This window comes from Polistes fuscatus, unplaced genomic scaffold (assembly GCF_010416935.1).
Source record: "Polistes fuscatus isolate 324 unplaced genomic scaffold, CU_Pfus_HIC Scaffold7, whole genome shotgun sequence".
Lineage (NCBI taxonomy): Eukaryota > Metazoa > Arthropoda > Insecta > Hymenoptera > Vespidae > Polistes > Polistes fuscatus.
The window spans coordinates 7,146,404-7,166,765 of record NW_025113151.1 but is presented as its reverse complement, the minus strand read 5'-3'; the positions used below and the strand labels follow the sequence as shown (position 1 = coordinate 7,166,765).

Below are 20,362 nucleotides of genomic sequence, written 5' to 3'. Positions count from 1 at the left end.
TAAGTTCTTTCCGCGTCACGCTGATGTTTTATTAGGTGGAAATTTCACCCCACCTCTCCAAAGTTATCACTGCGCAGGAACATAGAAAATAATATACTTTTGTTGAAAAAATTACATAAAATAGATAAAAATACTAAAATGAGAACGTTACAATCATATATATATAATGTATTAGGTGTATGATTTCCTTTATACACACGCGCAACGTTCGGAAGGTCCTGTAAATAACTTTCACCCAAAGAACTTTAACAGAGGACAACGATTCATTTCAACGGTGGATTTCGAAGAGGATTGTACATAGATCGTATAATCCGAGCTTTTAGACAAGAATATACATTTCCTTTGATTAATTAATGATATTTTAAGGTTATATAATATATAATATATGTATATCTATATCCGATATAACAGGAAACGCTGTATAGTGTATTCTATCTCATTCTCTCGCAGGCTAAATCTTACAGATGTATATGTTTGTCTCTTTGTAATGTCGCTTCCTCGTTTCCATTTTATCGATTGCATTTCATCGAGTTTCAAATCGCAACGATTTAAAAGAAGTTTTTACTTCAAAAAATGGGGCGCAATAACATTTTTGTGAAAAGGATAGGTCGTTTCGGAAGGGAGAAGGAGAGTTCGTCCTTTCGACGAAGAATATCTCGTTGGCGGATACAAATTTTCGGACTAACGAGCATGTACAGACTTCGTATATATATATACATGTACATAGGTATATCTTTTTGTAGAAAGAAAAGAAGTCGGGTCGAGTTAAACGAGGACATTTGCGGAACGTTCTTTCAAAGTGTCGCCGCATAATTAGGTCCTGAGAGTACGTTTCCAGGTGGGATGGGGGAGAGTATAACTTTTTAAGAGAATCGGTACGGCGTACATTCTCTTCTCTCTTCTCTATCTTTCACTTTCTTCGAGATACTTTAAAAGCTGGTGTGGCCCTTTTCGGAGGAGCTGGAATAACGGCGCGTAACCTGCGCGGACTACGCGTTTATTAAATTCCTCAAAGTTTGTTCGCATTTGACTCTAAGGGTGGCACATCTCGTCGTCTGTGGTTCCTCCTACTTTCACCCTTTCAACTTAGTCTCTCTCTCGTCCTCCTCGTAACTACCATATCGTCATCTTTGCGGAAAGCTTCTAGCACGCGCCAGACTTAAGCGCAATTTAATATGGTTTAAGTTCGTGCAAGGGTTCCGGACGGAAACAAGTTACCGCGGCCTAATCAAGCCTCGCTTTAACCCTCTCGAGAACCTGTTTTCCGTCTCTCTCTCTCTCTTTCTCTCTCTTTCTCATTCGCTTTCCTCGAAATCCCGCTCGGAGAGCTGGCAACTACTTGTTCAACTAATAATCGCGCAGGATTTCTAAAGTGAAACTTGCCAGGCTGTGTACCGTCTATTTGCTTCGGGCATGTGCGTCGCGCGATAGCGTAACTTTGATGCATTCGAATAGAAAAAATACTTTTCACTCGAGTCACTTATTCTTTACGAGACGAACAATTGGTAGAAACCTCGGCGAAATGATCTCCGTCCTAGGATCATACGAAATGGCGCATATTAGTTTCTAGCCGAGAGTCGTCGCAGCGCGTTTAATTCGATCCAAGGTTTATAGAGATGACTCCGAGGAAGAGAGAAGGGTTAAGTAACGAGCTTATCTCGGAAGTATTCGACGTAACTCGAGCGAAGGAGCACGAGATCCGAGGCCAATCTCCGATTAGAGACAGGGAGACGGAGTAGAAGACAGTCGTCTTTGCTCCTATCTCCGATGACGAGTTTCCTCTATCTCCCACTAGCAAAACGTTACGAGTCGCCAGATTCAAATTAATTCCTTTTCCTGCGATGACTCGAGTCGTTTTTTTCTTCTTTTTAACAGCTCTCCCCTCTCGTTAGCGATCTGGAACAAGAAAAAGGAAAATAAGAAGAAAAGAGAACAACGTAGGTGCGAACGTGCTTTAGGTATACGGGCAAATAAAAGGAAAAACGAGAATTCGTGGAATTCGATATCGATGCAGGACAGAGAGTAGAAAGTGGAACGGAAAAATTCCGTCTGGTCAGATCTAGATGCGTTCGCGGAGGGGTAGGAGGAGGAGGGTAAAATGCGACGATAAGAAGACAACGTTCTCGTTGATACTCGATACGTTTAGCGCTGGGAGAATAACAGTATGTTAACAACATTAATCTATTTGAAAGACGTAAGATAGAATTTTCCTTTTGAAATTACCGTCGTTAATCATTTTGGAGGGAAAAATGTTACGCGAAAGCAACACGATTTTAATCTTCATTGTCCATCCACGAATCCGCACTCGTCGTACACACTTGCATGAAAAGAGGAAAATGTTCTCGACGGTATTATAAACATTCACTCTGGTGGAATAAAAAAAGAGGACGCGCCGCCGAGGAGACCCTCATAAGCCGGAACATATTCCGCGAAACGAGGAAGGCGTTTGTCGAGCGAGTAAAAAAGCTTGCGAGAGAAGAATACGGCAAGAGGATAGGGGAAAGATCTCGGCGTTGACAAAATTAGTTAGCGGCTATTTTTTAGTTCTCGACAAAAAAATATCTCCGATGGAATCATCGCGCGCGTTTTATTAACGATAATTTGCGCGTTATCGCAAATAGGGCGAGCTTACGAGAATTTGTTGTCGCGCGGTGGAAATGTCGCAAAATATCGGGTATGGGTAGAGGGGCGCAGGGAGGAACGCACGGAGGGAACGCAAATCTGAATCGATCTACTCGACGTAGATCCAAATCGATAGACTCGATAGAATCAAAGGAAAGAGATACGCAAGGTAGAACGCACGCGTCAGATTACCCAAACGACCAGTCAAGCTGACATCGATGCGGTAGAAAAGGGGGAGCACCGAGCTTGCCGCGTAAGCAGATTACGTGACTGTGTAATTGAATCGGCATTCTAAATGGTTGGCCACTAATTAAGAAGACGATCGATCGATTATCTCGTATCGATGTACGTGGAACGGCGGAGGGAAGGTCCTTTGCTCGAGCTTCTCTCCCTCGTGGCGATTCTAGCCTGAGCCTGGCCGGCCGGGCGATATAGCCCGGACCGATATATAGCTGGGCCGATATAACCGTGACGGTAGCACCGAGTTCGGAATCGGAACACGTTCGGGTGGGCAGCGCGTCGTCGGCGGGGGCTTTTGCTTCTCTCTGCGAGCAACCATCCTAAGTCCGTTATCAGCGAACCCCAGCTCCCGGACGCTTCTACCTCGACTAACTGCCGATTATTACCGGAAGCATAACCTCCGATTAAAATCACCCCTTCGAATCGTGCTTAAACTTTTCGTCAAACCGATCGATCGCTCGGAAAGATATAGATCCGTCTTTGAAGGATCTGGATCGTAATTGTGGGTCTTTTTTCTAGGTGGCCTCGATGATATAGATATACCACGATACACGTAGGTATCTCGCGTGCGTCAAGCTTTTTCCGAGAACGCAAACCGTATTTTTCCTTTTCTCTTGAGATTAACAACCGACGAATCTCCCTGGTTTATATAACGGTTGAAACGCGCTTGAAATATTGAGGCGCTAAGCTGGGCGTTTAGCATTTTTCAGAGAAGATTATGCTTCAAGGTGGATTCGGTATCCTGCGGGCAGACGGGCTTTCAAGGGATTTAAGAGGCGGGTGATAAATATTAAAATAACAATTTGAATTCCACTTTCGTTCTAGCACCCCGCCCCCGCGCCCCCACGCCCCCTGCCCCTCGCTCGAATATCCAGTGTCGACGATGGACGATGAGATCGAGGGAGAAGAAGGGATGGCTTTGCTTACTTTGAATTCATATAATAATCATCTTACGTACTTATTGTTAGTTCGTTTGCTCGTTCGTTTGCTCGTTCGTTTGCATATTCGCTGCTTTGAAACGATTCTTTTTATTAGACGCTGCCGGAAGCTTTGCGCGGGTAAATCATCAAAACTCGAAGGAGAGGCAAGATTCGTCTCTTTAGAAATGATTTTTCTTCTTTCCCGTCTCTTCTTCCCCTAGTCTCGACTGAAAAAAATCTTTCAAATCGATATTCGTAGGGTTGATGCGTTCGTTTGCGAAACGCGATCGAAGCTCCTCAAAGTTTCGGCAAATCGGGCGAGCCAAATTGCGATCGTTCCATTTGCCAGATATATTCTAGCTTCGGGGTCTCAGAGCGCACGCTCGAATACACCCTATTACACCGTTTGAATCTACTCTTAATCACGTGTATATCGCGATTCATACGGGACATTGAACTCTCATCTCGTCCGTAAGACAATTCGATAAAGTCGCCAGAATAGAAGACGATTCGCGAGCAAATTGTTAATCAAAAGTAACCCTTGCGTCGCGTACGACGTTTACCACAACCAACGAATACGCGATTCCCGGTTAAAGTACTTATTTTTTAATTACACCGTATTTGTGGCGGGGGAAAGAGAAACGCGTGAAACTGCAAAAGGAAGGAGATGAAAAAGGTGCTGGTATAGCTCGAGAGCCGCAAAGCTAGCAATTATTTTTTGTGTTTCGCGCACTCTTTCGCGCGTTAAAGCGACTCTGCTTGGACGGTTGGTGGATGTCACGTCGAGGTTCGGTAATGGTGGCGGTGTTGGTGGTGGTATTGGGGAGGAGTGAAAGGAGAGAAGGTAGAGCAAGAGGAGAAAAGTGGGTGGGCGGACTGTTGGTCGGTGCACTCGCGACAAAGGCTAATTGCAAAGCGCGGCTGAACCCCGTCGCAAACGGGAACAAGCCCATATTACGTTGGAACACAGTCGTCCACTCTCTTTCTCTCTCTCTCTCTGCCTGTTTCCCTCTTCAGCACATTCGACCGAAGCTTCCTTTTCCCACTCTTGCCAGCCTGCACACGCTTTGTCCCGTTTCTCCTCTCTCGGTCGTCCTTGTCCTCTTCGGCAGCCAGCAGCGCGGTGCTAGAGTAACGACGGGTCAAGCGATTTCAGGTTAGGTGTCGCCTCAAACTATGCCCTCCTAGGTACTAGTAGTTTCCTCTCGCTCTTCATTCTCGGTATGATACACGCGCAAAGCATTTGTGCACAATGGTGCGCGCAGGTAAACCTCGATCCGGAGACCGCACAGCATACAATTTCAGCTTGAGCGCGAATCTCGGCCGATCCTCTTTCCATCTCTCTCTCGGCTGGCGCGTTAAAAGCTCGTGTCGCTTGTTGAACGCCTAGTTCGCACACTAAACGATACGCTCTGTAGATTGCTTACTTGCTCGTGGTCGATGAATGGACACCGATCAACCGACCGACCGATCGCTCCGATGGGAATTACCTATTCTTTATTTTGCGACGACGCGTGCATAACGCCGAACGTATAATAAGTCTTTACGAGAGAATAAACGCTTTTCAAAAGAACGAAAATGGCAAAGAGCTACGACCAAGAGAAACTTTCTTCTTTCTTTAGAAAAGTTCTTCTTGATTTTTTGTTTCTTCGAAGGAGACCGTATTTATGCGGAAATGAAGGTGGAAATACCATATATATATATATATATATGCATCTAAATGTAACTGGCAGACCTTATTCTCGTAAAAAGTTTCCTCGGACGATTACGAATCGTGCTTGGTAATTGAACGGGCAATTGAAACGATCTTTATCGAGGTGCTACAAGGTTCTTACGGTGCGCGCTCACGGAAAACGCGAACTAGTTTTATCGAAAGTTCTTTTCAAACCCTTGCCTTTTCTCTTTCGAACGTGTCAGGATCATTCTCAAGAGTGTTCTTTCAGTCTTCTCGAGCAAACTTGTAATTAATCGTTTAAATATTGATTGAACTAGGATTCCTAGCTGGCAAAACAGAGAGAAAAAGAGAGAGAGAGAAATTCATTTACTTGGAGGATACTCGAGACTGGGAAAACAACGATTCTTCGTCAACGTCGTTATCGTTTCCATTTAGAACGCATTACAGCTTCGAGGTATATTTCCGAAAAGTTTGATCGGAAAGCACGCCGGACGATGACCGGCGTAACCCGCCGCGTCATCGAATCGATTTAGGGTGACGCTTAAGAAACGAGACGTAACAAGCGCGAGCGAGGGTAAAAGTGTCGGGAAGGACTTTGGATATCCTTTCGCCGTTGCCGCTTCTTCTTTTCCTTCCCCGAGGTAAAAATATCGATGCGCGAGCGATAGTCGATATTACATATAAATACCTGTATAACCTTTCGCACAAAAGACGCGGAGCACGAAATTGAATTCCTTTTGCTCTCGGCATCCTCGTGTCTCCGAGAAACGGCCATCTTGAAATTCCGTGGTATCGCAATATCCAGCAACGTCGTGACCTCGTATTGTGGAGGAGCATGGAGGAGCGTGTATAATGTTCTCTCTGTCTATCGCTCTCTCTCTCTCTCTCTCTCTCTCCTTTTTAAATATATAAAGTAGATACCTATCAAGCACCTATCAAGTATCCTCAGTCGTCGAATGCGTTACGTTAAACTTAACTCGGGATCTCGTTCTTTCAAATACATTTTTACACATTTGATCAACGAGCTGGTTTCGATGTCTACGGTAATTACGGTTGCACGCAGGTAACATAGCGAGGCAAAATTCGTTGAATTTGATTAAAGCTTAATTTTAAGGACCCGCTTAAAGCGGTCCTTTTTCGCGCGTGCTCGGCATAGACGCAAGCATATAAATCCTTAAGCACCGAACAAAAGACAATCTTGTCGTGTTCTCGGCTTGTTCCCCCCTCCCGTTGGAACGTTACGGCCACAAAATTGCATTGTTACCACGCCTCGGCACCTTTTCTCCTTTTCGTTGCATAAAAGAAAGAAGTAAAGGACGAAACGGGTGCGTTGCTTCGCTTGAAATTAAAAGGAGCTGAAGACAATAAGGTAGGAAAATGTAACGATCGAGCATGAAATTGAAAACAGCATTGATCCGAGTCCCGTCTATTAGTCGAGAAAAAGAACAAATTATGTATGAGAGCGAGTGAAAAAGGACGAAGACTTTTATAATCGTAAAATAAATAAGTCGCATACGCGCGGAGAAAGAACGTTCTCGCATTTTCACGTTCATGCCGAGCTCGAGAGAGCGTGCGGGGAAAAGGCTGTTTCCTCTAAGGGAAACATATCGATCGAGGCTGACGTTCGACTCGGGAGAGAGAAATTGGAGCTTTCTTTGGTGCGCGATCGGCGGCGATCCTTCTTCGAGGCGGATGACGAGACAGGTTTCGTTGGAAGAAGAGCGGGGGGGCGTCTTGGTTTTGTTTGAATAGAAAGTTATCTTCATTCCACTCGAGGCAGCGTTCTCCATGGCGGAGGCCGATGAAATTTGGCGGCGCGGCGCGCGAGCTTTAGAGACGAGCTTTAGAGATCTCTATGCAGCCAAGCCTCTCTATACTTTCGAACATCTTATGCGAAGACCACAATCGAGCCTTGGCTATTCGCGCATCGTCGCGCCGAATGCGCATTCATGCGGAAGGTACTTAAGATAAATTCTCTTTAGATAAACGGATCGCGGCGGTGGTGGTGGTGGTGTTTTCGTGACCTAGCAGCTGACGCGTTGCTGCCCTCTTCTTCGCCTATGCGTCCTCCTCCTTTGTCATCGCGCGAATAAATTTCTCATGGAATTCGTCCAATCTTTCTAATATTTATTTCTCGGTAAATAGCGTTCTATCGTTTAGCGGTTTTCTCTTAGCAACGAAAATGCTTATCTTAGAAGTATCGACGTTTCGAGTTTAACATCCAGAGTGACTGATTATGACGGAAGCGAGCACGCGATGGAAAGGGGAAGAAGAGTTCGACCCTTTCGAAAGGAACAATAATGGAAGCGGAGAAACGGACCCGCAGCAGCGGTGTAGCTGCTGCTTCTACCGAATCCCTCCAGGCACGTTCGACTATTAACCTCGCTGAGATTCGGAAACACTCGGAGACCGAAACCACCGTCTCTACTCGTAACCCCTTCTAGGATGTCTCAACGAGACTTCCAACCGGCATAGCAGCGTCTATACGTAATAAGACCGAATTCGAGCCCGAACCAGAGACAGACATAGTTTCCAACCTATTTTCCGAGCTATACTCCTTTTACCCTATTCTCTCTATCTCTTTGCTCGATTTTTCTCTTTTATTCCGTTCGCCGATCGATAGATTTGGACTCGGTTTCTCTCAATGAGAGAGAGAGTCGTCGTGGTGCATGGCGTATCGCAATATCGAGGTCACTCTCTCGATCGAAAGTTCTTTCCTGCGGAATTTCGGTGAGAGTATTCGCCCCGAGAGGAAGAAGGGGTCGGTCGCGCGTGCCCAGCGGACAGTTTGAAAAACGACACGGCGCGATACGCGTTACTCGAGCCCTGTAGCGGGAAATGAGACACGGAGGGGAGCCTACCTATGGAAAGGGTTGCTTTAACGTACGGTCAAAGAGATAAGGGAGATCCATACATAGATATTTATTATTACGACGGCGAGGGATCGTTATTCAAGGCCGTACGCCGGCCACTCGCTCAGTCACGAGTAGGATATAAAAACGTATAAACGATCGCAGCCTGCATAATTCGGCCAACGTTCTCTACCTTTCTTATTTTCTTTTCTCTTCTTTTCCCTATTATTTCATTTCCGTCATTCTCTTTCCATTGCTACAAGAAAATTCATTTTTATCGTCTTTTTCTTTCCGACTGCTTATTGTTTGATTAAACGAAGCAAGAGACAAGAGTCTTTTTTCCAAAGTAAAGAAAAAACGAACAAACCGAATGGAAACTCAAAGAGAAGGAAAAAAATGATCATAAAGCATAGATAGTAGTAGTACTTTGTTCGTAAGGCTCATCCTTGGGTAAAGCCAAAGAGAAAGAAAAGGACGCAACTAGGAAGGTAGAGACGCCTAAGAGAATATTTCTACGGCTTGTGCTGGCAAGCTATTGCCAATACCTATAATTCAGACTTAGCGTATATTATGATCGTACCCGGTAGAAACGAAGATGCATGCCGTATGTAGCGTCGATTGTCGAGGTTCCTTCTCTTTGTTTCTTTCTCTATCTCTCTCTCTCTTTCACCCTTGGTATAGTCGTGCCGTTTTGCGGAAGCCGGTGCTATTCGGATGGGAAGCAGCAGCAGCAGCACGTTTCGACGTCGCATTCCCCACGTAACGGTACTGCGGCGCGTCTTGGTGCGCGCGTTCGCGCGTTCGAGCGTTCGCGCGAGCATGTGTGCGTGCAAAGTTCTCCGAGTTGGAATTTACTGCGTGCTTACGCGAATGATGGTGCACCTGGTCGCGGATACTAACGGGGGGGCGCGAGTTGGAACGAGAACGTAAGAGAAACGTAAACGAATGAGGACGAACGAGTTTGTACGAGAAGGAGGAATCTAAGGGGGGAGAAGAAACTCGCTGCTTCCCCACGGTGTAACTTGGTTAACGGCAAACACGAACAATTTGCTATAATAATTGGATAACTGATAATAGGGGCAATTTGATCGAGACTAAACGGATCTCTCGTGGGTCGCCGCTACCCCTGCGTTATCTTGATTATCGTTATTGTCCGTACTCATTAAGTGGCCTCAACCGATGGGGGTTGGTTCGCTCTCCGGCAGACCTCTCCGTTATTTCGAGAAATATCTCGTACCACGGTCGACCAAAATCATCGCGAAAGAATCTCTTAACGGTTAAACTTTGAAAACCGAATTGCGCACATTCGAAAATATACATCTCGCGGCAATCGCGATAGAAAAGGATTCGATTTTAGTTCCTAATATGGAAAAGAAATTCAAGAAGTAAAAGTACAAGTAGAGGAACGGATAGATCGAGTTTCCCATTTAAAGACTCGCGGAGCGTACTCGATTATCGTTGCGAAAGCGATAACAGAAGTTGGGAAGGATCGTGCGTTTCTCCGCTACGATACTGACCTTTTTTTATCTTTCTTTTTCTCTTATAATAGTGATAGTAGTAGTAGTAGTAGTAGTAGTAGAAGTAGTAACAGTGCAATGCGACGGAATCGAAGAGAGCGCGGGGAGACGCGTTAGCAAAGTTCTCGGAGTTCTTGGTGGAAGTGGTTTTGGGGCTGATTGATTCCCTACACCGAAATGGGGATAACGATGGAAAGTGAAGGAAGGAAGGAAGGAAGGGAGGGAGGGGTTAAAAGGCACATAGCAAAGACGGCAACAGAGAGTGGAAGCAGAACCAAGACTACACGGATTGCCCGCGGAGAATCGTTGACTTCATCGAGAACAACGATTCGATTGATTTATCGTAACTGACGTTAATTAATCGGAGACGACGTCTGTGCATTCGGGCTCCCAACGGTACTTCTCAATTCGATGAGAGCTCGGGAGACTGTAAAGTGGCTTTCTTGGCTTTCGAATCTTACGGTTTTTCGCGATAATCGTTAAGAATTGGCGAAAATTCGACGAGGGCTTCGAGAAAGATCGTTCGGGTAGGTTGTCGTTTTCAAAGCTCGTTGTTCGCGTCATCGGGAATAAAGTTTTAATATGGTGCTTCGAAGAGTGTACCGAATAGAAATAAATGAAAAAATAGCGATTGGAATAACCAGAAGGAGGTAGAGTCGCGCGAGGATCGCGAACGTCAGCCGTCTGGCGTCAGGTAGAAAGTAGATATAGAGAGCGGCGATGTTCCTGTTCGTCCGGCGATTCACCTGGCGCACGCGCCGAGTGCTCCCGCCCTTTCGCTTCCATCCCTCGGTGCGCATGGTTCCTCTCTTTCCCCCTCGCGGAGACTACTCTCCTCCGTACCTCCTGCCCCGTGTCCCCAAGGAAAAGAGAGCGAGAAGGAGGGAGGGGGAGTCGGGTTTTGGGTTTGAGCTCGGTCGACGCTCGAGCCGTGCTTCAGTCGGCCGGCAAGCTCGCGTGCCGAGCCTTCGCGACTTGTTCCTCCCTTCGAGAGGTAGCCCTCTCGGCACCCCTTACGGATAATCTTCCGTTTGCGGCCTCGATCGAATGCTGCCACCCTACGCGCGCTATGGATCGATCTACAACGGAGGATGATATCGGATAGCATTCCGCACTGAGAACTTGACTTTCTTTTTCCGCTCGGTCTCCGGACCGGAGAATCCTGTGCGATGACGACGACGACGACGACGAATATCATACTTTCGGATAATACGGAGTAACGAGAGTGATAGGTGTGAAGTGAATTACTTATTCGAGTGGTCGGCTATCGATCATCCGAGAGATTCGTCCTATGTTTGACAAAACTTTTGCGGACATTCGTGGGTTTGTCGCGTCGTGCGAATGGCACCTCTTCTTACCTTGGGACGATCAAAAACGGACGCATCTCGTTGCTGGAAATAAATCCTTGTGCTCGGACAGGGGGAGAGTGGGGGAGGAAAAAATATAAGTTTGGCGAGCGCGAGATCGATATACGCGAGGCGGTGTTGTGCCGAAGTAACCTTGTCGCGTCGAGTTTTCGAAAAAACGATCAACGATCGCGTGCGTGCGTGCGTGCGTTCGTTCGTTCGTTAGTTTTCCCTGCTGCGTCGACGAAGAATATGATCGGTGAAAGAAGAGGAAAGGAGAGAACGCGTGACTCGAGCCGGGGCCCGAACGAGGGATCTTTCGCTCGCGTTAATCAAAGGGCAGCGCCTTTGCGAGATGAACAAAGAAATGACAAGGCCGACAGGTAAATATTGCTTGGCATCGTCACCCGATCCTATCGCCGTTCGAAGCTCCCCCTTTTTTTTTCTCTCGCCAAATAACTGTTACGCGACGAAAAAAAAAAGAAAAAAAGGAAAATTACATTTCCACTCTGCACGCGACTTCTTTATTTTTCTTCTCGAGATCGAAAAGTTAAATCGATAGATCGAAAGTTAAAGATATTTACTCGGAAGTCGAGTTTCTCGAAGAAATCAACGATGAGAAAAGTAATAGGAGAGAGTAAGTTGGAGAGAATGGTAATCTGCCTCGGATATGTTCTCGATCTTTATTTGTTCTTTTCTTTTGGTCGAATCCGCCGTAAGGTGGGGTGGGGGGGAGTTATCGATCGAGAACTCGCGCCAATTGAGATTTTTCGCGCATCTTTTCGCGTTCTCGCGTTTGTCACCTCGAAAGCGTTTCTTTCGCGTTTAGCCCGCGTATCGCGTATCATAGGGTAAATATTTGGGACGGAGATCCACGCCAGAAGATTAGCAAGAGCGATCGCATTTTCTCCGCTTGGAGGTTTGATACCTCGTTACGCGATTGCTCGTTTCAACGAAACGTCCGGAGAAGAAGTATCGCATCGCGTATTTACCTTTCACTCGCACTTTAGAAACTTTATGAGAACCCGAACACGCGCGCTGTCCGATTCGAAGGATCGTTTTATTTTGACGCGTCGAACATCGCGTTCGCGATACTTTGCTTATGATACAACGAACGACGATGTCGTTCGAATCTTTGTCGAAGATAAAACGTAATTAGCACGAGGGAATCATTTTGTTTCCATTATCGATCACCTACGATAATCGCGTTCATCGTTTTCATCGAAATCTCGATGAAACGTTAGTAAGCTCGGCTATCTACCGGTAATTCCGTGCTTTGCCCGTCTTAATCGCAGGAAAGTTTACCCCGAAGCTCACACCTGCTGCTTAAGTTCTCGCGATCTCAAGAGAATCGATTGCCACGGTATATTCCTCTCTCTTTCCTCGGCGTTGTAACGATGACGGCAAAGATAAAGTCCTGATTGGTCTGGAAACTTTGAAGGGAACTGTAATGAAGCTCATTGGAAATTACTCGTGGTGGGCTCGTTATCTATGATCGTACGAATGTTTGATTCGCGAGTTTCCGACGATTTAAAAGGAGCTATTGTTGCGAACGGTTTTGATAAATGTTAATTAACGGTGCTCGCTGCTTCTCGCGTTGCTATCGAACGATACGAATTATGGAGTAACGAGTTTATTCGAATCACGAATCGCGAAATAGTTTTCGACACTTTTCAATTTTCGTCTTTATTATCTTAGAATTCGCGTACCTGGGAAAAGAAAAGCGAGAATAAGATAGACTTTATTTGCGGCAAGTAGTAATATCGGCGTTTCGTCGGACTGTACCGCTTTCTTATCCGATGGATAATTAATTACTCGGCTTCCGTCACTTCTCTTTTCCTTCTTTCTCCTTTTCATTTTCCGTGTGTGTTCTAGCAAAGGTACTTTTCCTCTCTCTCTCTCTCTCTACGTTGTCGACTACTCGACGGAATCCTTTGTCCATTGAAATAGGTTGGTTCGCTGCGTTGCGTCGTTATGAAAGACTCGCGAACAGCCACGATTAACGGTGCTACGATTATTTCAACGCTCGAAGGAACAAAAGAATTAACGACGACGTTTGTTTTCAACGTATTATAATAGTGTTACCTTCTTTCTTTTTAGCAGCTATTTCTTGCCGATATATGTTAAATCACTTTTTTGCGCCCCTTAGTAGCTTCGTGGAACAAACTTTGAATTCCCGTCTATTTTCATTTTATATTTGTTTTTGTCATTTGCGTGGCCGAATATATATATATGTATGCGTTTGGTCGTTGTTACGAAAATACGAAGATGATAGCGAGCTGTCGAAAAAACCTAAAGCCAATAATTTCATCTCTTCTCGCATTTTACTTCACTCTTTTAATCTCCCATTGCGTCATTCTTTCGGGATTCTCATTAGCTCGCTTTTTCTAGCTTTTTATCTTTGTCGAAAAAGTGCTCTGCTAGGGAGAACCGGCACAAGCCTTCATTCGTACTACGCGTACTTTTCATATCTACTTTTTTTTTTGTCCTTTCATTCGACATTCGACCGACGAATGAAAGGAACATTTTCATATGCGCATATTATTTTATAATTTTAATATCCCCCCGCCCCGCCCCGGCCCGGCCCGCAAACCTTCTCGGTTTCGTTTCCCTTATTTTACAATTTATTACACGTCAATAGTATGCAATGTATACACGGTTATACCTGATTTTTACGTTATAGTCTTGCCAAAGAGAAAAAAGTAATAGCATAGACTGTGCAACAATTCGCTTCGATCGATTTTTGACCTATTTAATTAGCCGTTTATTTTGTTTGTTATTTTGAGGGAAAAATTTGTCGCGAAAAATTTGTGTTGATTTCGTAGGAATACCGTTGGTTGTTAGCCCGTTTCGGAGATATTAGCATCGACGGTTCGACTGTTTTCCAAGAAACGAAGTAGGTCATTGTGCCGGTGGCTCTTTCGAGAATTTATGTAGGTCAGCGGTATCCATACTATGGAAGGCTCATAGTATCGAGACACTTTTTTTTGCGTCTATCGCGACTCGTCGGAGCTATATACCGATTCCGGGAATTTTCATACACGTGTGTGGCGATATGTATGCGCAAACAACAGCTGTGTTTAGAAGAAAATGATGGTAGTAAGGGTATTTAAATAAACATACACACACGGTTTTCTCCGATAGAATGAAGAAGAAAACGCAACCTACGTAACTAACTTATGTAAGCGTTTTCGTGCTACCTTTTAAAATAACGCATCGGTATGAACGTTTATTTAGAAACTACATGCATACATAGATTTGTAATGCCGACAAATCAATCGATATCGCAACCATGGGTTCATTGTCCCTGCCTAGAGGTCTTACGTTAGATTGCTGGTCTTTCTCCATTTCTCTACCTCCTACTACGTTTACGGATGGGAAGTTTCCGACACGATTTCGTGGAATTATCCAGGCTAAGAAACAGGAACTGCGTTAATACTCCAAGAGTAGGGTACTTGTTAACGGCAACTCGTAACTTTGGATGATTACTCAGAGCTGTAATTGGACTGCCCGAAATCTTCGGACGGCGTGTAGGGTAACTCGACTTACGAGTACAACGGACATCGTCGTCTGAATTACATTTAAACGCGTTGCTCGGCAATAGTTTGCTATCGCTATTTCACCCTTCGTCGCTCTAATTCCCTTCGATTCATAAGAATCAAACGAAAGATCTCTAAGATCGTATTTTTCCTAAATTATTCTTTCAATCTCTTTCGCCGAGTATTTTCTTTCGCGAGGAGCTCCATCGAGTACTAATGAAACTTTGTTCAAACTCGTCTTAATCCGATATCTTCCGGAGCGGTCGACTTTTTCGAGCTTTTTCGAGCGGTCGAATCGAGTTTCGTCTGGACGGAGAAGAAAATACCGAGCGAGGACGAGAAAATTCGAACAACGAGTCGACCAAGTATTTATAGAGTCACGTATAAAACAATAAAACTTTAACTGGCTAAGAAAACGATGAAAGAAAAAAATCACGCGGTAATGGAAACTTTCCTAACAGTTTTGTTTCGCTTTGAAAGATACTCATTCTCTCCTAGTCCTTGCTCCATTGTACACACGCTTGGCGTGGTGTTTGGTCTACGTTTAGGAGGAAACGCAATTGAAGGTACATTTAAGGTAAATACCTTACTCCTCTCGCGGCGCAGCACCTCGAAGCGGCCGCAGCTATCAGAGGAATCCGTGCACTTTCAATTAAAGTGACGCAGTCCCGCAGCATTAAGAGCGCTCGAGGCTACCGACCTGTTATAGCTTCAATTAAGGGTCAGAAGATGCGGAGGGAAGCAGGGGAACGAACGGGAGAGAGAACATTTACTGGCTTTTGCGCTTACTTTAAGGCTCCTCGAAAGGAACACGGGCCACGTCCACCATGAGCACGACGACGACGACGACGACGACGACGACGACGACGACGAAGACGTCAACGATGAGCTACGGTTGCCGAGGAGGAAAAAAAGGGAGCATCTAAAAGCTCGACAAAGTTTCATTTAAAAAGCTAATTAACTTATCCAATTACCATCCTACTCGCGTCGGCGTCTTACTACGGTGAAGAAGGACGATGACGAAAACGAAGAGATAGTAGTTACATCGAAAAGAGACGGCGAACCTTCTAGAAGCTATCGGTTAAAACTGCTCTCGGTGGAATGTCACCCTCTTTATCTCGGGAAGATGGCGGATAAACGAAAGGACCTGCCATTTTAAAGGAAGCTAAAAGAAGCTAAGAAAAGAAGGAAGGAGGAGGGGGGCTGGACTAGAAGGCATCGAGAAAATCAATTTGGCCGCAATTGCACGACCTTTTTTTACGATCTTTTAAGTTTAGTGTTATATTCCGAACGAATAGAACTTCCTTAAAGTCGCCAAGGATCTTTTTATCTTTTTTCTTTCTAAATAGCGTATCTTGGTATTTTTTCGACGAAAAGAGACGCGGGGTAAATACCCTACGCGAAATCGAACGAAACGAGTTTATCCTTGTATACGTGTACGCGCATTTAAGCTTCCTCTATTATTTCATCGTAATTAATTCTACCACGTTGTCCGAATGCGGGTGATGGATTCACCTGCGTACACGTTCCGCGTACACGCTCCACCTACACGCTCCGCGTACACCTATGTAATATACATACATCTACATATATATATTTACTCGATGTAATATTTATACGTAGGAGAGAAATTTTTCTAACTCGAAGCTTTTGTATTTACGTGTATCGCTCAAATAATAGTGGCGTAAACTGACGCACTGCCAGGATTTGCGGAATACGTATCCACATGTGAGAAAATATCGTGTTTGCTCTACCTGATCAAATAGAAGGACGTATATACCTATTGCACGGACTACCGTCACCTTTATGAAGACTAACACGCCGAGAGAAAGGGTGAGCGAATGGGTCTCCTCCCTGCCGTTTGGGAAACTTCCTCCGTATACCTGTATCCCTGGTACCCCGAGATCGGCCAAAACCTAGGTCCTACATTTTCCATCGACTCCCTTACGTAGGATTGCTCCTGTATCCGCGTCGTTGCGCCATTAACCTTTCGGGCCAAGACCCGAATATTCCAACCCGACACTTTGACCCGGCCGCGTCGATATTTTCCCCCAGCATCGTTTTTACCGAGCACCCGATTCATTTTTTTCCCTTTGATTCCGAGTTTTTTTGTTTTCATCTCACCTCCGTCTTTTCATCTTTTCCAAGGATTTATTCGTTCTTTCCCTTTTGCAAGGTTGCAGCAATCATCTCTCGGAAAATATGCTTATAATGCGCTTCCCTTTTCGCGAGCGATTAGTACGCCCGAACGCACGGACACATCTTTGACCCTGGAGGCTTCGCAAACCTGCTTTTCATGCTTTCCCCTTGCGTCCTCGTACCTCCCCAGCTATCCTTCTCTCTTTCCTTATTTTCTCGTTCTTTCACCTTCTCTTTCTCTCGTGTAAATTCGCTCGAATGTCACTGCAGCAGCAAAGTACTCTCCTTAAAGCGAGATCGCTTTGTTATCTCGCGATTACGCGCTCCGTTGCATTTGCATTAATTGCCACAGGTGCGCGCGCACGCTCCGAGCGAAGATGCTCTCTCTCTCTCTCTCTCTCTTTTAAGTTCTATGCCTTCTGGAGATGACGTTCTTAACAGCGTACCGAAGGATTAGGTATATAATCCCTTATATTTTCCGCCTTTTACGAAATCTCCTTACTCTTTCCCTCCCTCCCTCTCTCTCTCTCTCTTGGAAATCTCTTTTATAGGCCTTGGGAATCTTTGCGTTTGCTCATTTTCTCCCTTCCATTCGTACCGATCGATTCTCGACGAAGGTAAATAAAAAAGTTTACTATTTTATATCAGATTGCGTTTAAAATCAAAGCAAATGAAAAAATACGCCGTGGGAACGGTCGCGCATTTGGGATTTACGAAACGTTTCTCTATGTCAGCGAATACGAATAGAGGATGTCAAGAGTAACAGTGACAAATACATAGCCTTCTTCTACGCGTAATTTCTTTCCTCTCATCTTGATCACGCAAACCCTTTGTTTATATATAGGTGTACTTTGCGTCTAGATCTCGTGGCATTTAAACTCGCATGGCTCCCTTTTCTCTCTTTCCGGTGTCGGAGAAAGGAAGGAAGCAAGGAAGGAAAAAATTGACAACGTCTAGCGAAAGAGTGTATCTAAGAGAAACACGGAGAGGAGAGGAGAAGAGCGTAGTCACGGAGGCTGCAGATTTATGCTTGTGCTTCATTAAGTTCAGACGACGACGGCAACGATGACGACGACGGCGACGACGACGACGACGACGACGACGACGACAACGCTTTGTTTCTCTCGTTTGCCAGAGACGCTGTGACTCTTGTTAGAAATCCAAAGCTTCTAGGAATTGAATGAAATGTGATAAAATGGAAGCAGCTAGGATAGCTCGTGACACAAATAGATGTCGTATTCTAACGTTACTTTTACTTCGCTACTATCTTTCCTCGAGATAGTCTTGACATTTGTAGCTAGCAGGATTCAACATTTTAACTAAGATCGTTAGATTTTCCGCTATAGACGGACTCGCGCGATCTCGATCGTCTATATTTCAATAATAATATTATTCGTGTCGGAGAGCATTAGATGGAATCTCGTTGAACATTGTATGCACGGACGCGCATGTGAGATAGGTTAGAGCGAAATCAGCGTCGAATCTCCGAAATCTCGTTCGACGCGAGATCGCGCGTATCGTAAGATCCCGTTGGCGATGAGACGTCACTTACAGGAGCGAATACAGAAACAAGATGGAGAGAGGCCGAGGGGAAAGGTATTCTCTCATCCACGCACCCGCCCACCACCCCTCGCGCGAAAGATGCTTTGCACGCGCACGTTTTCGCGTAAACCTTATAAACGTTTAACCCGCGTTGGAGTGGATTTGCGTGCTCTCCCTCGTTTTTTGCCTTGGTATATGATCTAACCCGGCTTTCTCGGAGATAGCGCGTAGTTTTCTTCGTTCCACCGGCGCGTCGTAAAATCATAGATCGTGTCTTTGCCTGGAAAGATTACGTTAACGCGATTTACGGAAGAAAATTGACAAAAGACCGTGGCCGTATCTTTGCCTTTTCGGAAAAACGATGTTGTTTCACGCTCAACGAATTTTCCCACGATTATTTTCCCGACGCTTCTCAAATTTGTTTCCGCTTTAGCAGACCTATGTAATACTCGAGTAGGATAGGAGAGCGAACGAGGATAAAGTCATTAAAGAAACACGCTCGTAACGTTCGTTCGACGTAGCTTCGTTTCGTTAAGGCTATACGTAAAAGGCGTGCACAGTGCATGCGTGTACGTTGGGGAGAATTTTCAGCGGAGAGAGAGGGAGAGAGACGAGTCGTTCGTTCGTTCGTTCGTTCGCTGTTAAAGGTGTCGAGTTCGATCGTGGATCTCTCTCTCCCTCTCTCTCTCTCTCTCGTTTGCCTAGCAGTCTTCTAATTACATCGAAGACTTGAAAACCGTCGATGAAAGGGTGGAAAGGGACAGAGGTCGATGGAACGGGGAGAAAGCCGACGGAGAACACGTCGAGCTAGCAGAAAAGATGGACGGGCACGCGTCTCGCCAACTTGAAGACTTAATAAAGGCTTTCCTGTTACAAACGCCTCGAGGAAGGATTCTAGGGGATAGAAGGGCGAAGAGGAGCTTCGGACGTGGTTGTTTAATGTATCGACTTCCTTTCGACTCGTAGTAGGCAAAGGATGTATAAATACATTTGTTTCTTTTACGAGCCAAGTATATGATAAAAGCTCGAGTTACGTGGCCCGTGCCGCGAGATTGCAATGAGGTTCGCGTGTTCGACTAATAGAATTAGCAAAGAGGAATTTTTTACCTCTTTGAAATTATGACCGGACGTTTGAAACTTTTCCATTCTAACTGGGATCATCGATCGTGTAACGATATTCGCGTTGAACGTATGTACGTCTGGTCGAAGGTTCGTATTTATTAAAACCGGACCGGCATTGTCGTTTAATGGAAATAAAACTGCAGTTAATTCTTATCACGTCGCTCATTGTATCGGATTTCTCCGGTTTGCGCTTTCGCGTATTGCGTTCTCGAGTTGTCACGGATTTCACAGTTCGCGTCCCAAGCGAGCAGGAGCGCATTTCATTCGGGTCAGTCCGCAGCCCTCGCTGCAGTCCTCGTTGCAGGACAAGCTCGATAGGTTTCGACGCTTTTTTGTCTTCCCTCCCGCTCTCTTCTGTTTTTTTTTTCTCTTTCGAATGGCACAAAATGGAGGATTGAGCGTAAACAAGTATTTATTAGGACTTTTTGTCTTTAGGCGTATTATATAAGAAACACAGTGTCAACCCTGTTTCGCTATCGAAAACGAAACGAGGACCGATGTTTTCTCTCTCCCCTTTTCTACCCTATATATAGACGCGACTTGTTTATTCTCCGCGTTAGCAATGAACAAAGGAAGACACGGAACGAAGAGGTAACTTTGGAAATCCGTGAAACTCAACGGCAAGGAGCGATCGTGAAAGGAAATAAAGAGAAACTAGCGAAGGAAAAGGGAGGAGGAAGAGCTGCGACTCGCTCGGAATATATTTCGTGCTTGTCTATTGCTCCTCAAGACGAACGTCGTCTCAAGGAGGAGCGACCTTTTTCTAATCTCGAGAGAAACGTGGTAGAGAGTGGTGCATCGGCTAAAAAGAGACAGGGGCGCAAAAGTATAAGAAAGAGAGAACGACC

The 20,362-nt window shown here is 45.3% G+C and overlaps 1 protein-coding gene and 1 long non-coding RNA gene across 3 annotated transcripts in view; one reads left to right on the top strand and one right to left on the bottom strand.

Annotated features, from left to right (window-relative positions):
- Nucleotides 1-1,295: 1,295 nt before the first annotated feature.
- LOC122524308 lies at nucleotides 1,296-8,967 on the bottom strand. Its single transcript, XR_006305500.1, has 2 exons — nucleotides 8,890-8,967; nucleotides 1,296-1,896 (listed from the first exon to the last, which is right to left on the bottom strand). It is a non-coding gene; the product is annotated as an uncharacterized LOC122524308 (long non-coding RNA).
- Nucleotides 8,968-10,755: 1,788 nt separating this feature from the next.
- Nucleotides 10,756-20,362, top strand: part of LOC122524356 (agrin-like) — a 155,191-nt gene continuing 145,584 nt past the window's right edge. For both annotated transcript variants that reach the window (XM_043646563.1, XM_043646562.1), the window contains exon 1: nucleotides 10,756-11,555. The gene's annotated coding sequence lies outside the window, so the exon portion shown is untranslated. The remainder of the gene's footprint in view (nucleotides 11,556-20,362) is intronic.